Raw genomic sequence first — 15,043 nt, 5'->3', positions numbered from 1 at the left:
GGAGCAAAGCAGGAATCAGGGACAGCGCTGGGTGCAGGCACAAGCAGGGTCCAATGCAGCCTCAACAGAAAATCACCTTGTTGCTCAGACAACTTCCTGGGCCTCCTTCTGGCTTAAATAGTGTGGTTGGGCCAATTGGTGGAGCCTGGGCAATCTTCCCATCAGGGCACATAGTGTGGTGCCTTGGCTGAGACTAGTCCTGCTAGCTTCTGGGCCCACGAGCTTTCAGCAAATGTTGGGTGGAGGCCAGGATGTGGTGGCTGGCTGGGACCTTCACATTGAGAGCCTTAATGAATTTATCCTGGCAACACCCCTTGAGGTAGGGAAATACTATTATCCCTGTTTTATAGATGGAGAAGGAAGGCACAGAGAGACTAAGAGACAGATTTTCAAAGATATTTAGATGTCTAAAGAAGCAGATAAGTTCTTTTGAAAATCCCAGCAGGCAGCTACATATTGCTGAAAGCATCTAAAGCCCTTTGAAAATCTGGTCCCATATGTTTGCCCAAGAACTCTGGGGTCCCAAGAATGGCACTTCTCTTTCCTAAGTGCTAGGCCAGTGACTGAACCCAACAACCATCCTTCTTCAAGCTCGAACATCCTGTGTTCATGAAAGGCCACTGATGCTGCTTCGGCAGAAGAGAGAAAATGTAATGCTCTTAAGCCAACAGTGCCAAACTTACCCCAGTGAGGAAGTGTCTTCCCAGCCCCAGCAGGCACCTTGAAATATGGGAGCTGATTTCCCTAAACTGGAGAGCAAGGAGGATGGTGTTTAGAATCAAAGCAGAGGGCAAGTATTGGCCAGTGAACCCAGTTCAGGGAGAGATGATGGACCACAACTGTCACTCTGAGCCCACCGGGGAATCTGAGAGAGGCTCTCCCATCAGCTCCTGCTATTGATCACATTCACCATTCTCATTAACACAACAGTGCAAGCAGGAGCTAGGAGAATGGAGGAGCCATGTGTCACCGACGGGAGGGGGTCAAAGATTTATTAGCAGTGATGGGTGAGCACTAATTTTGGCTGCAATGAGCTTTACCCTGGTACCTTCCAAAACGTTCATGCCCCTCGTGCATGAAATCAAGGAGATATGCTGGGCTGCATAAGAGAGGGAGGCTTTGAACCTTAAAAACCCTCCTGGCCTGCAAGGAGAAGTCCACTGAATAACACAGGAGCACTGGAGTTTTAAGTTCAACATGCCCACGCTTCTCTGTAAAATACACCCATCATTTCAACCCCTGGAAGTTCCCAGTTCAAGTTCCCTCCTGCATGTCCTCCCCCACACAAGGGGAGACAACTTCAGGAAGCCCTGTCCAATATTGCACCACCTCTCCCCACCCCCTCATCCTTGTGTGCATTAATGATGCTAACTAGTGGCTCTCTAGGCCCTAGCCCTGTGAAATATTTATGGAACCAGATTGCCCAGTGTAATTGGAGAATCCATCCTGTCTGTATTGGTCGTTAATTGGTGGCATAATATTATTTAGGAACATTCTGTGGCCGCTAAAGTAAAACAATAACAAAAGGCAATCTGGAAACACAGCTCAGGGACTTGCAGTGAGAGCTCGGTGAATAATGGCAATTCCAAAACAATGGGAAATGTTCGATTTTTTGGCCAATTGAAAATTCAGGAAAAAAAAATAATTGTGACTTGACCAAGGTCACTCAACAAGTCATTGGCAGAGACACGAATGACCCTGGTCGCCTGACTGCCAGGCCCAAGCGCTGTTCTCTGCCTCTTTTAACCCACATTTGTGATGTTTCCAGCACTTTTTACTTGGAGGGCTTACCAGTAGGGGGCACACATGAGTATAGTGCCAACGCCTATCCCTGGCACTGCAGCCCATGGAGACAGTATATGAATAGTCAGGGTCCGACTTCATTACCTAAAGGCCACATCACACAATTAATAAGAATAACCACTGTAAGGCTCAATTTCATTAAATAGATTAAGAAATGTGTTGATCAGTTAAACTGGGGGCCTAGGAATCAGGAAACCTCAGTTCTATTCTTGGGTCTTCCACTGATTTGCTGCAGGGCTGTGGCTGTATCCCTTACTCTCTCTGCTTCCATTTTCCAGTCTATAACATAGGGATAACAATGCTTCTCTAACACAGTTGTCTGGCTCCGTTAATTAATCCTCAGAAAGCACTTCAAGGAGATCTCCAGACACAGGTGCTGGAACTAGATGTGCGGGAGATGCTGCTGCCCCTCTGGCTTGGAGTGGTTTCCGTTATGTCCAGGGTTTACGGTTTGGTTCAATGGCTCTCAGCCCCCCCCCCCCACCCCCCTGCAAAAATTGTTCCAGCGCCCATTTCCAAATGAAAGATGTTTTAGAACATTCTGGAACAATCCCTTGGCCACCAACAGACTTCAAAGTCGTCCTTATGCTGCACAGCACGGTCGTTTGGACCTTTACAGCAGCAATGGGATAGAATTTAGACCTTCCTTCTCCAAAAGCATAGGCCTTCTCCACTTGAGTTAAGGAGAATCTCCTTTATCTCTTAGCAATATAGGATATAAAACAGGGTGAGCAGTTCTAATTCCATCCCCTGGAGAGCAGCAGTGCACACATACGCTAGCTAACTTCATTACAGAGTTAACCCGAAACAAGATTGTTCCCCTCAGCATATTCTCCATTTCCTTTGGGAGACTATTTGTTCCGCATTCTGACAAACCTCACTTTTAGGAAAGTTCTTCTGCTCTTCAGCCTAAACTTTATTTTGCTCATTGAAGAAATCTCTAGGTGTATCTGAGCCCAGGACCGTTAGCGCTGCTGTGTAGACCTCTAACACTAGAGCTAAAGGCATAGCTCGAATGGCTACTACAACTAGTAATAGGCTGTTATCCTCTAGTCTAGTGGACCGCACAATAGCAGACAACACAACACAGGCTGGGCCACATTAAAGTCACTAGTGTTAACTCTGGAACTGCCTCAAGCTTCCATCATCTCTACATTCACCAAACATTTTCCCAAGTGCAGCAAAGAAGCCAAGAAAAGAGATAATTCTGTTATCTTGCCATACAAAATGGGCACATGATGCTTTTAATGCCATCAGCCAGCACTAGGCAAGACTGGGCAACTTTGCCAATACACACACGTTCAACCACTGTGGAGTTTGAGTGCAGAAAACTGAAGCACAATCCATGGCACATATTCCAAAAGCTCCGAAGGAAATTTTTTTTGATCAGTTTTTTTTCTTCTGCCACTTTGTTCCTTTTCATCACATTAATTGCTTTGCGGGGGGAGAGGGGGGAGGGAAATGTGTACAGTCTGCATTTCTGATGCATCCATTTAAGCTGCTTGATCTCTGAACATATTTAGCATATTTAGTGCTTGCTCAGAGAAGATGTATTCAGTTAGATCATTTTATTATTTTTAAATGTAAGTCACAACCCTCCCACTCCCCCCATTTCTTCCTCTGCTGGTGTGATCCTGCTTAAAACTATGTCGCTCTGCCAAGCCATACATCACAGACAGAGGGAGAAAGAGTGAAGCCAGACTCTTCCATCAGAAAATGATTTCCCCCTCCCCTTGCCAAAGCATTTATTGTTAGCATCTCTGTATTTAATTCTCCTGTTCTGCATCTAGTGCCAATTTCTGGAATACTTCAAACGTCAGCATAATGTAACAGTAACAGTTAATATCATAATTAACTCAGAGGCTTAAGGGATAGGAATCAGAGAGCAGCAATTCATTAGCCATGCTTCTTTACCTCTTGCTGGCAAACAGGGCTTCTCTGCCAGGTTCAAAGGATGGGGAGTGCTGTCTGTACCATTCCTAGAGCATCGGTAGCCATTCCTGTTGGGTCTACCTGCTCCGAGGGCCTCCATTACTGTAGCATCTGGACTGCGAGGTAGAGAGGTAGAATTATTCCCCCAGCACGTGGCCTAAGTGTCACTTCAAACCCTCCTGAGCCCAAAGGAGCAGGGAGGAGCCCGGGTTGGGCCTGCAAGAAAGCCTCGGCTGTCACTGAAAGCTGCTGTCCCTAGGCAGGAGCCCCAGAGGGAGGGAAGCAGCCATGTCAGCCACCTACTTTCATGGTAAAAAGAAAAGGAGTGCGGTTGCATCCGATGAAGTGAGCTGTAGCTCACGGAAGCTTATGCTCCAATAAATTGGTTAGTCTCTAAGGTGCCACAAGTCGTCCTGTTCTTTTTGCAAATACAGACTAACACGGCTGCTACTCTGACACCTTCATGGTGAATCCCCCAGGGGCAATCAGAGAACTGACAAAGAGAGGAATGTAGGGCCTAGATAACATGTGGAGACACAGAGAGAGAGAGAGAGAGGAGGGTATGTCTCAGGCCCAGATGAACCAATGTGTCACTCGGTGCACTTGCAAAGGGCTCCCAACCACCTGGCTGGTTTTTCCCCTGCCTGGCTGGTTTTTCCCACATGTTGCCGGTTGCCATGCGCTGGGATTTTTACTTATAATTTGCAAGTTACAAAGTGGAAACACCACTTTCCCCTCTCCCTCTCCCCCCTCAGCATGGGCAACCCACAACCCTTGCTGCATGTATGTGGGGGGGTCACCGGCGGTTGCAACCAGTACGGTGCACAGGTCACACGGCCACTGGGAGTGCTGGGCACTAGGGTCCCACTCCGCGTGCTGGGCCCTCAGGGTGCTGAGGCGTCTGGCTCCAGCTCCTCTCGGCCTCAGAAAGCAGGACAGACCTGAGGCTCGCCAGCAGGGAGGGGCAAGAGCAGGGACCAGGGTGGGGGAGGCAGGGACTCCTGGGTTGGGAGGGTCATGCTAGTGGTGGTGGGGAGGCCCCCGGGAGGGGAAGAGGAGGGCCAGGCTGGTGCAGGGGCACCTCGGTGGAGTACAGCAGCGAGAGACTGGTGGTGGGGGTGCCTGGGAGGAGCAGAGAGGGGCAGTGGCCAGTTTTTCTGCCCTTTGGAGATGGCAACCCTATTTGGGCCCCAACCAGGCGTGGCCCAGTCGCTTCCCGTTATGACTTACGAGGGGGGAGCACCTAGGCCAAACTTCAGTGAATGGCATTGCGGCCTGGAGCACGGGGTGGCAGCGTGCAAGGTTTCTTGCTCCCCCGCCAGAGGGAGGCCACTCAGGGCCAGAGTCTGCAAGACGGCCAAGAGCCCTCAATGGGGCCGGGCGATTAATAGTCCCTATCAGGCTTTCACCTGGGCTTGGGTAGCTCAACTAGTCGGCCCTTAAACACAGTCTATCTGGGCTGGCTGTGGCCTGGGTGGAGCTCAGGCAGCCAGCAAACAAACGGTCTCTAAGGGTGACGGGTAAGGGACACTCCTCTTCAGAGCTTGAGCCTCCTTGCACAGTGTAGGGGATCAGCCACCCCGGGTTGGGATGGCAGGGGAACGTGGGCCTACCCTACTCCACCGGGTCCCAGCCCAGGGCCCTGCAGGGGCAGGATTGGCTGTCCCTGCATCGGCGGGGATCCAGCCGCAACACGCCGACTGAGCCACACCGGGCTCTGCAGCCGGCTGCTCCGTGGCTGTCCCGGGCTACTTCCTGCCTCCCCAGGGTTCGGTACCTGTGGTCTCCAGGTCTCTTCCGGTTCCTTGGGGTACACAGCAGCCAGCAATCCGGGCCAGTCCTCGTCAGCGTCTGGGAATCGGGAACAGCCAGGTGTAGGTTCCTCTTGGGGATGTGGGAGAACAGGCAGAGCATCCTTCTCCTCTGCAGGTTCTCCCCCAACTGTGCTGCAGAGCCAGCCTTTTATACTTCCGGCCACGCCCCGGTACTTCCGGCGAGGGGGGCGGGGCGATCTAGGCTCCGCCCTCCAAGGGACTGTAATGGCCCCTCGCTCTCCCACTCAGAAGGAGGCCACTCGGCCTCACTACACAGCACCACTCAGGTTTGGTGCCCTAGGCAGCTGTCCCTCTTCTCGGTGCTCTCTGAGGTGGGCACGGCAATCAAAGCCACGTAAAAGTAGGGGAGCTTCTGGGAAGGGCTCCAATCTCTCAGGCCCTTTCCAGGGTTCAGCCTGTCCTTGGTTCTTCCTGCCTCCTTGATGGCCTTGGGGATCATCAGTGCCATTGTCCACAGGACCTCTTCAGGGTCCTCGCACCCAAGTCCACCCTTCTTCCCAAGGCGAAAGGACCCAGCTTTCCAGGGTACTCAGCTGCTGAAGCCCAATCCCACAATCAGTGTCTCAGAGTAAATTTCTTATTTATGTTGATTCGGAACAAACTTGTATCCCCAGCCAGCTGAGACTCTGAAGCCCTCTCCCTTAGGAGCTCTCTTAGCCATGCCTGGTTTTCAGCAAAGTGTCTTTGGCTCGGGAGGCTTAATTATCCCAGGCACTAGGCACTCGCGCCTTTCTGATTTGTATGGTCTCCAGCAAGTTGTGTTTTAGTCACAAACCCTTTGCCCTGTAGCTGGGCACAGTTGAGTCCATTTCTAAGTCACATTTCACAAATAGACCCAGTGATTAGACTACTTGGTAAATGTTTCCCAGAGCAAAAGAAGAGAGAGTAGGTATTAGATTTTGTTTAAAATAATCAAATTGCCATGTCGTTTTAAATTAAATATTCTAGATCTATTAATATTAATATATTTCATATTAGATTTTGTAAAAAGTCTTCTCTCATATAACAATAATTATTAATTAATGGAGAGGTTCTCATATTTACAGACTGTATATCACATGCTGTCTACTTTAAGGAAGATGGGGGGCCTGCTATTTCTCTAATGCTTAGGGCCCAAAAATTCTTTGCTTTGGCCCTGGTACAGGATAGATAGATAAAGAGAGAGAGAGAGAGAGAACAAGCACTATTTCAAATCTAGCAGAATTTTAGCTACAGCACCATTTATTGGACTAGAGGAAATGGCAAGATGGTCTGAATCCCAGTGTCACAAAACCTCTGTGAGAGATATGAGAATTTACTGCAATAACCTTGGAAGGCCTTATTGTATTAAGTCTATGTATTATTGTGGGTCGGGTTTGTACGTAAACTCTCTAGGGAGGAGAAGTAACAGCTGTGATAGCTGGGTGTTCAAAAAACTAGACTGAAAATGTGCCAGACAGGTATGGACTTTTGGGACAATAAGAGTGAAGTGGATTTCCTCAGCAATTCCTAGGGAGAGGTTAATGCAAATTCCCTAATTCCGGGTTATGCGAAAATCCAGCCTTTTGAAGCTAAACCCTGAGGACAGGGTCATTGTCCACTGATTATAGAAGGCCAAGATCAAAGTCCCCAGCAGTGTAAAGAAACATGTGATCTGCCCAGCCTCTGTTCTGATTCGGGATCTAAAATGGATGAATTTGTAACCACATAGAAAACCCAGCCATGGGTTTGGAGGGACTAACACCTACCAGAGCCCTCGATTGCATTTGGGGGTGACCTCTAGTAAGGTTTTTAGCATGCGTGTGGGTTCTTTTATTATTTTAATAAGTCTTCTCTGTAATGCTTTTATCTTAAGAATAAAAGTGCTTGCTTAGAAGGAGCTAGATTCATAGATTCTGAGGCCAGAAGAGATCACTATGATCATCTAGTCTAACCTCCTGTGTAACACAGGCCATAGGACTCCCCAAAAGTAATTCCTAGAGCAGATCTTTTAGAAAAACACCCAATCTTGATTTTAAAATGGCCAGTGGTGGAGAATCCACCATGAACCTTGGTAAATTGTTCCAATGATTAATTACTCTCACTGTTAAAAATGTACACCCAATTTCCAGTTTGAATTAGTCCAGCTTCAACTCCCAGCCATTGGAGCATGTTATACCTTTCTCTGCTCGATTGAAGAGCCCATTATCAAATGTTTTGTAGGTACTTACAGATTATAATCAAGTCAAGACCCCTTAACATTCTCTTTGTTAAGATAAATAGATGGAGCTCTTTGAGTCTATCACTATAAGGCATGCTTTCTAATCTTTTTATTATTCTCATGGCTCTTCTCTGACCCCTCTCCAATTTATTAACATCTTTCTCGAATTGTGGACACCAGAACTAAACACAGTATTCCAGCAGCAGTCCCAAATATAGAGGTAAAATAGCCTCAGTACTCCTACTTGAAATTTCCCTATTTATGCATCCCAGGATTGCATTAGTCCTTTTGGCCTCAGCATTATACCGGGAGCTCATGTTCAACTGATTAGCCACCATGACCCCCAAATTTTTTTCAGAGTCACAGCTTCCCAGGATAGAATCTCCCATCAAGAAACTATGGCCTACATTCTTTGTTCATAGATATCTACATTTACACTTAGCTTGATGAAAACACATACTGTTTGCTCACGCCTTGCTTAACAAGCGATCCGGATCGCTCTGTATCAGTGACCTGTCCTCTTCATTATTTACCACTGCCCCAATGTTTGTGTCATCTGCAAACTTTATCAGTGATGTTTTTTTTATGTTTTCTTCCAGGACATTAATAGCATAGGGCCAAGAACAGATCCCTGCGGATCCCGCTAGACACACTTCTGTTCAATGATGATTTCCCATTTGCAGTTACATTTTGAGATCTATCAGTCAGCCAGCTTTTAATCCATGTAAAGTGTGCCACATTAATTTTATATCATACTACTTTTTTAATCAAAATGTCTTGCCAGCCCAAGTCAAACGCCTTACAGAAATTGATAATCTCCTCAAAAATAGATATTGAGTTAGTTTGATAGGATCTATTTTCCATAATGTGCAGTAACTCATAACTGTGGGCAACACACCGATCATACCCCTCGGTGAGAAAGCCAGCCACGGGTGCTGGTCTTTTAAGGCAGTTTGGCTTGCTGGGGAAATCAGAGTGTAAGGCAGAGCTGTGCCACCTTAAAATCCCCAATCAGGATGAAAGGTTTCATAGTAGCAGCTGTGTTAGTTTGTATTTGCAAAAAGAAAAGGAGGACTTGTGGCACCTTAGAGACTAACAAATTTATTTGAGCATAAGCTTTCGTGAGGTACAGCTCACTTCATCGGATATGAAGTGAAACCTGGATTTCACCCAAGAGAGGTGAAAGCTGGAAGCCTAAAGTGAGTGCCCTTAGTGGACCACGGAGGGGGAATACAGATGACAACCACCATCAACCCATGGTGAGGGGTGGGTGTCACTTCTTGGCAGACTTAGCAAAGAAATCAAAGACATAAGATATGTCTACACTGCATGGTAAGCCCTGGGTTAGTAGAACTCAAGTTAGCAGACCCTGGGTTTGTTATCCCAGGGGTTGAGCATCTACATTCATCTGTAATCTTAGGTTAGGAATTGTTGAACCCTGGGTCCCATCTGGAGGCTCCTGTGTCTACACTGACTTATGCGGGGCCAAGTCCAACCACCCGTCTCCCAGACTTCCCAGCTCCCTTTGTTCATGGTGGGAAAACTTGATTGCCCACCAAACCTGACTGTCCAGAGGACAAAGAGTGTTGGACTGTGGGATACTTTTGGTGGACTCCCAGAACGTGAGTCCAGTAGGGGCTGCGTCTACACTGCAAAGCAATAGGGCTTGAACTCTGGGTCCCGGCTTGATTCAGGATTGGACCCGCCACCCCCATAGGGACCTGGTTCTAAGCCTTGGGTTACTATGATTTGTGTGTAGACATAAAGGGTATGCTTGAGTCTGAGTCGCACTCCAGGCTTACATTGCAGTGTAGACATACCCCTAGAGACTGAGCTTTCCTCTGACCCAGACAGGTGGTGTTTCCACGATGGGATGGTGATGGGGAAGCTGCCTGTCATGGCCTTCTTCTGGAGGTAAAGAAAGGCTCCAGATTCCAGGGCTGTCAGCCTAGCACTTGTCACAAGCCCTAAAAGCTGTGTCAGCCCTTTGGAAAAGGGGTGGAGAAATGGGTAAAATATTTATATTCCAAAAGTCGTGTGTCTGCCTGAGAGGCAGAGAATATGTATGTGAGTGTGTCTGTCCAAGTACACATGTGCTTGTGAATTTCAGAGTGTGTATGTGTGCACGTAAGAGTGTGAGAATAAATGTGAACTCGTGTATGTGTACTTGTTTGTATATACCTGAGTGAGTACGTATGTGTTTTTGTGTGCCTGCCTGTGGATGTCCGGGCCTGAGTATGTGTGAGTGTGTGACTATTTGTGAGTGTTCACGCTAATGAGCATGTGTGCACATGATCTGTGGCTAAGCAAAACCTCCGATGAAGTTTGCTATAATCTCTTCTTCGCAACTGTTAACAGGAGCAGGGCTCTGAAAAGCAGTTTTGATGTTTAATATTCTTATGTGTTCTACCAGGGACCTGGTAATAACTGGAATATAAATATATTTTATAGAGTCTGCAAAATATTGGAGGGGGGGAGAAAAAGATGTAAAAATTGAGTTAGTGAGATAGGAAAAATCAAAGAATTAGCTACACCATAAGGAGGAAACATGGAAAGAATGAAAATCAAAGTGCCGTGCTTCCACGTGAATGTTGCTGACGGATGAAATACGGCATCCCAGACACAGCCTGGTTTGTTATGTCTCTGCCGCAAGGCAAATGTAGCTTGAACGCCCCCTGAGAGGGAAGAATAAAAGAGCTTTAATTCAAACAGAAGCAGCTGAGGAGAAACAAAGGGAAGAGATACGGCAAAAGCTGGGCAGAGCAAAATAAAAGGTGAATGGCAGAAAATATTAAATGAACAAATAACACTTTGGCTGGTGGAGAGTTTGTGTGCGGGTGATTACCAGGGAGAATATAAAATAAAGAGGCTCTACGCTAGAACATCAGACAATGTTCTGCTTCAGTTCCGCTTTGGCAGCAGAGTCAGATGCAATAGTCACCATGGTGAGGTTTGTTCACATCCTGCTGTGCCATCAATTTTCCCTTCATCACTGACTTAATTTTGACCACTCCTCTCACCCATCCCCACGTCCAATGGTCTCTTGTGGACTCTACTGCTGTAACTGGCTGTGTGTAGACACAATACACACAGAGCCCTATTGACTTCAGTGGGGCTGTGTGTGGGCATCGGCCGATAACAGAGCCAGCTGGAGGATCTGGATCTTGTTTGATCTTTATTCAGCAAGGTTCTTTAGCTTCTGAGCAGTCCCACTGAAGCCCCTGGGACAGACTGGACAGTACCTCCCCTATAGAGATTACAGTCTAAACAGACAAGGCAGAGAAAGGGTGGGAAAGGAAACACAGACGGTAGGTGATTTAACCAAGGTTACACAGCAGGTCATTGGCACAGCCAGGAATAGACTCCAGGTCTCTTGAGTCCTAGTTCAGTGCCCTGTCCATTGCACCATGTTCCCTCCCACTCAGTAGTTAGAGCTGAGCATCCAAATGCAAAGTTTGGATGGTCAAGCAAAGCCTCTCTATTTGAAAACTGGACTCTGATTTTTTATCCATAAAAACAAGGCTGTTTTTAAAAAATTCTGTTATGAATTCAGCTATGAATTCAGAATTCACCTTCTCTCTCTCTCTCTCTGTCCTTCCTCACTTTCTTCAGGAAAGTTCATTCAACTTGAAGACAGCATCCAGTTTTCTCTGAAGGCTGCTGCATTATCCAGCTTTATCGCTAGGTGATAGAAATGGAAAAAGACAAAGTCACACACACACACATGCATGTGTGTGTGTTTAATGGGTGGTGGTGGGGAATTATATTCTCATCTCTAGGCCAACAGATTCTTGGGCCCAAATCTGACATGAGGACTGCTGGCTGTCCAGGTGCAAGTTAGAGACTCTGTAGTGCTTCCCCAAACAATCAGTGAATAGCCCAAGTATCCTTGGCTAATATCTCCTTTTTCTGGAGGACCGATGCTGACATTCAAGGCTGTGTGTGAGATCTGGCTGCGTCTGAGCACTGAAAAGTGCACAATGCCACATATTCCTGAACCGAGCGCTTGAAGAACTCACTTGGGCCAAATTCATTCCTGGCATAACTCTGCAGAAGGCGACAGAGCTACACAAGGGATGGGTTTGCGTCATGGAACCAGAAAGACGTTAATGCAAAATCACTTAGGAGCTCAGGCCCTGATTCTGACATTGACAGCGGAAGTCAGGAGTTACTGCACTGAAATCGGTGTGAGATCAGAATCAGGCCCTCGGTCCATAATTGTGCCCGCAGTAGAGTTACACCATCAGAGAATTTGGCCCTTAAGAACCTCGACCCCATTTCAGGAAGTTATTTAAGCACATGCCTAACTTTAAGCATGTGAACAGTCTCACTGAAGTCAACAGGACTATGCCTAAAATTAGGCACGTGCTTAAGTACCTTGCTGAATCAGGCCTGTAGCATCCTCTTGCGCATTAGTCCCTGGGCCAGATTCTACCCTCAGTGTAAATCAGAAGTAATTCCATTAAGCTCATGCTATTAAAGCCACCCACATGGAAACATATAACAGTGACTGCGGTTATGCAACATATTTGCAATAGCCCAATAAATAAGCCAATCTTAGGACAGGAATTGTCTGGCAGCCGACCCAGGTGAGGGCAGCCTAGCTTATTGGTCATAGCAGGCATCAGGACCTAAGGGCTAGGATCAGAGACAGATTCAGTACTCCAGAGCTGAAGCCAAGGGTCAAAGCAGAGGGCAGGAATTAGAGCCAGCAGGGTATCCAGCAAGGTCAGGGTTCAAGGCAGGGGTAGGACAGGGTGCAAAGCAGGAGTGTTGTGGGTTGTAGTGGTGATGGTCCCCCCTCCTCTGTGTCCGTGGGAGGCCACTCGGCCTCACTACATCCCTGTGTGTTGCCCTGGGGAATTAGCAGGGCAACACACAGCCTGGGGCTCTGGCCTGCAGTCAGGGCCGAGTAGCAAACACAGTTAGGAGTCTCCAAGCCTTTAGTCAGGGCAGGGCAATAAGAATCTCTGGCTCGGGCCTGTATTCAGGGTAAAGCAACAAACACAGGAGCCCAAGCCCATAGTTAGTGTGGGGCAACTAGTCATTAGGGCTCTGGCAGGGGCTGAGAGCCCAGTCACAGTGCAGGGGGCTCCAGCAGGGGTTGAGCAGAGTCTAGAGTCCTAGCTCGGTGCACTGTAGGCCGATGCAGGCCTCCTGGCCTAAGGAGGGGAAGTACTGCCACCCCAGGGCCCTGAGAGTGGCCGAGTGGTCTGCTACTGAGTCAGCGGGGAATCCAGCCGCAACACGCTGACTGCACTAGGGTCGGCTGTCCCTGGGCCACTTTCCATCTCTCCCTTGGGGTGAACCTGGATCCATAGGGGGGACCTCTGGGTCATCAGGGTAGAAGGCCAGCAGCAGCCCTGGCAACTCCTCTGTAGCTTGGTCAGTGGGTAGCTGTGGCCAGTCCTCAGCTCCACAGGGGCCTGTGGCCATCTCCCAGCTCAGGAGCAGGCAGGAGGCAAGCGGCTGCCACCCAACTGGGCTCAGAGACCCGCCTTTTATACTTTCTGTCCCGCCCACTGACTTCTGGTGGGAGGGGTGATCCCGGCCTGGCTCCACCCACCAGGGCTCAGTGAGTGGTCCCTCCTTCTCTGGGTCCGTGGGAGGCCACTCCACCTCACTACAAGGAGCTGCAGGAACCAGGTAATGCAGGAGCAGGCATAGAATAGAATAGAATATCAGGATTGGAAGGGACCTCAGGAGGTCATCTTGTCCAGCCCCCTGCTCAAAGCAGGACCAATCCCCAATTTTTGCTCCAGATTCCTAAATGGCCCCCTCAAGAATTGAACTCGCAACCCTAGGTTTAGCAGACCAATGCTCAAACCACTGAGTTATCCCTTCCCCATAAAAGGTGGGCAGGACCATTCAGAAGCCAGCAAGCAGCTGCTGCTGGCTTACGAGACAGCCTGCTGGCCTCTGCAGCCACTCAGGTGGTGTGGCTATTCAGGCCGCCTGATGCAAGCCCGCTGTATGGATGAGGCTGCCGAGAGACTAGCCCTGATTCCTGACACTGTCCCGTGTTTGTACAGCACCTAGTACAATGGGGCGCTAGCCCGTGACTGGCTCCTAGGCACTGCCCGGTGCCCATAATAAATATTAATAACATTTGAAATATCCATATTATCACAATGGGGTCCCAGTCGGCTTGGCCCCCTGGCGCTATTGCTACCTGCCTGCAACTAATCATAACAACAACAGGTTATGGATTGTTATATATGCTGCATATTTCACGTAGCTGCATATTCCAGGGCACAAAACTCACACAACCCCACGTCAATCAGTCCTCTCGTATTCCTGACCTGGGGGAAGGCTCCCTCTTATTCCTCTGGTGAGGCCCATGTGAATTTTGTTGTTACTCTGGAGGAGAATCTGGAGGTCTGGCTCCTTTTTTGACTCTCCTGAATATCATGCCTAGTACAAAACAACCGCTGACTCCGTTAAAGGCCTTCCTTTCCAATTGCAAACTGACCGCCGTCTCTGTAGAAATCAAGCAGAATTGAGATCGCTTCTCTTCTTCCGTGTGTCAGGAATATAGAAATAGGGGCACCATGTGTCAGCCAGAACCCATGAGGTGTGTATTCCCCACAGGGAGACCCCAGCCCAGCCAGGCTGTGAGCAGTAGCTAATTGGAGCCGTTAACTCAAGCGCTGAGATATCCCGGCAAGCCAGCATGGAGCCTGTCAACAGACTTATAAGGGTGAACGAGGCTTTGATACCCTCTTCGATCAACGGTGCAGGCGCAGGAGTCAGATTTACTAAGTTCTCTCCTGGAATCTGTCATAGGAGACTGGGGAAGGTTGTGCAGCTTCCTTCACTTCACTTTGAATCATCCACATGTGGGGCTGCCCTCAGGTCAGGGTGGAAGTTGCACTGGACTAACGTAAGGATGCTCGGCACTTCTGTAACAATGCCCCTGGACGGTCAGCTGCAGGGATTCAACGCAAACCTCTGCATCTACAGGCATAAGCCTGGAGTTAAAGGCGCAGGACTGCTAGCTCAGAGAGTGTAGCAGACTCACAAACCTCTAGGTGTGGTCTCAATGGTCCAACCAGACAGGGGAGAAGAAAGGCGGGAGAAACAAATAACTGCCTTGTTCCAGGCTGGGTGACATACTTCTATAGGATCCAGCTAGCTAATCTGGCTCTCAGCGGATATTTTGAAAGCACACAAGCACTGCTCAAAAATTACAAAGGGACAGTGAGAACGACAATCAACTCTCTGTTCTGGCCACAAATGCTGAGCATCAGGCCGGTTCTCTGTCGTGCCCCAGGTTCAATCAGGGCGGCACATT

This window comes from Lepidochelys kempii, chromosome 2 (genome assembly GCF_965140285.1).
Source record: "Lepidochelys kempii isolate rLepKem1 chromosome 2, rLepKem1.hap1, whole genome shotgun sequence".
NCBI lineage: Eukaryota > Metazoa > Chordata > Testudines > Cheloniidae > Lepidochelys > Lepidochelys kempii.
This window is presented reverse-complemented; position numbering follows the sequence as displayed.